General features: G+C 39.5%; 1 protein-coding gene across 2 annotated transcripts in view; it reads right to left on the minus strand.

The window, feature by feature from the left end:
* The window catches only part of LOC119590025 (proclotting enzyme-like), a 36,540-nt gene that overhangs the window by 15,045 nt on the left and 18,995 nt on the right, over positions 1–2,500 (minus strand). The gene's annotated exons all lie outside the window — the stretch shown is intronic.

The raw sequence follows: 2,500 nt of genomic DNA on the forward strand, positions 1-2,500 counted from the left end.
TGCGAGTCAATTCTTTATTGCTAAAAATCACAATATTGGATGATATCGTTCATCCTACTCGGGGGCAGCCATCTTGGAAACCAAAACGACGCATAGCTCTTGTCAACTTTTGAGAATAAATGAGGCTTCCACTTGTCAACTGTATATCTGGACCGCACATTTTCTTTTATCTTTGTAATAACAATTTTGCTCTCCATTTCATAGACGGCACTGAAATCCGATTGAAACCCAATCCCCTTCACTTCACTCAGGGTTGGCATTTAATGAACCGCCAGTTTCGACTCTTGAATCCGAAACACATACTCCTATTCATTTCATTCCTAATCGCACTGGCAAAGTGAAAACAGCACCTGATTTTTGTATGCATGTATGCCTCATGGACCGAAGTGCAAACAAAAAACAGTCTTAAGGACAAACATCAGGAAGAAAAGAAAGGAAAAACTTTTCATTGAGAGAGAGAGAGAGAGCTAGAGAGCGAGAGAGAGCGAGAGAGAGAGAGAGAGAGAGAGAGAGAGAGAGAGAGAGAGAGAGAAGAGAGAGAGAGAGAGAGAGAGAGAGAGAGAGAGAGAGAGAGAGAGAGAGAGAGCGAGAGAGAGTGAGGAACACACTAACTACAAAATGAATTCCAAAAGAAATATGGACCCCAGAAAGCGCAAATGACAAACCTAACAATCAGCAGCAACACCAACAAAAGCAAGAAAATCTACCTCCTTAACCCGACCGCAGGGACCCCTTGCCCCCTTTGAACCCCGCGCGGCTGTTCGCACCATCCGAGCCTCGGCTGCGCCTAGCATTCCTAATTAACCGGAAAGAAGACATTAATTAAGCTTAATCACTTAACCGAATATAATCTCGTTAATTGGACAGCTAAGGTTAGGTACATCTAGCCGCAAATTCGATTTTGATTGTGCTTTAATTGCTGTTATGTAGATGAGGGTCGCTTGCGTTGCGGCGGGAGGTTAAGGTGCGCTCCGTGACGCGGGTCGTGGCTTATGGAAGTTACTCCTACTATGTCCCCCTCTTCTATATCTACATGTTTATTATATATATATATATATATATATATATATATATATATATATATATATATATATACATAAATATATATTGAATATATATATATATATATATAATATATATATATATATATATAATATATATATATATAATATAATATATATATATATATATATATATATATATATATGTATATCCAATACCAAACACACACACACACACACACACACACACACACACACACACACACTACGAGCGTGAGAATGTGTTTATGAAAGCGGTGGGTTTTTTGTATGTGTATGTCCGGCTGCATGTGTGCGCGTGTGTGCACAATTGTGGGACATCCGCGTTCACAGCATTTCTCCTTCGCCACCCACTGACCTGGTCCAGGATGGAAAAGCGTGCCGAAGTAAAAAAGAAAAAAAAAAAAATGCGCGAACACACACCGAGTATGACGAAGTAACAAGAATAATCAAATTTCATTATAGGAAAACAAATCAGACGGATGATCAACAATGTAATTAGGAACTCCTGACAACGCACCTCCCCCCCTAAAAAAAAGAAGGTTGCAAGAGATAACACATCAGCAGTCAGTAACTTTCATCTTTAATCAAGACATTTAAGAACGCGGACGAACTTTAGAATTTTGTATGCTTCTTTCATCATATAATGTCTTCTTTCTCTTTTTATTCGTTTATCTTGTGGATCATCTATCTTCATCTGTATGTCTATCCAAAAAGGTATCCATATCTATCAATCAGTCAGTTAATCAGTCAATCCATCTGTATATCTATAACACGCATGTTACGTGTCTCTTTGCCCGCCTATAATGACTGCTTCAAATTCCATCGTAAATGAGAGCTATAATGACAACAGCCGGAAGTAGAGAACGAACCCAAAAACATGCAATGCGACGGAGATCGTTTCTCTTTTATTTATCTATTTTTTTTTATCTCATCATTATCATATTTTTTTTTTCTATGGCAAACTTGCGAACAAAAGAACACTGAGAAGCGTTTTGGCGCGCTTTCGCATTCGACGAAGAAAATGGCGCGAAAGTGTTGATGGTTTCGGTATTTCTTCTTCTGCTCCTGCGTAGAGAAAAAGAGTGAAAGCCAAGGGGAAAGGAGGACTCTGAAAACCTTAGGAACTGCTCAAGGGATCCTGGAAAAAAGTTCCTTCGACAAGGTAGGAACGCCGTCCTTCACACGCGCACTGGCACACAGACATACATATATATGTATTGTCATTGCATGCACACGCACGCACGTACACACACACACACACACACACACACACACACACGCACACACACACACACACACACACACACACACACACACACACACACACACACACATATACATGCATGTATGCATGTATATGCATACATGCATGTATATACATATACAATTTACGTGCAAGTCGTTTACATCATCTTACACGCACATCATTTGTATGTACAGATTAGATATTAGGAATT

Source organism: Penaeus monodon, chromosome 26 (assembly GCF_015228065.2).
Source record: "Penaeus monodon isolate SGIC_2016 chromosome 26, NSTDA_Pmon_1, whole genome shotgun sequence".
NCBI classification, from domain to species: Eukaryota; Metazoa; Arthropoda; class Malacostraca; order Decapoda; family Penaeidae; genus Penaeus; species Penaeus monodon.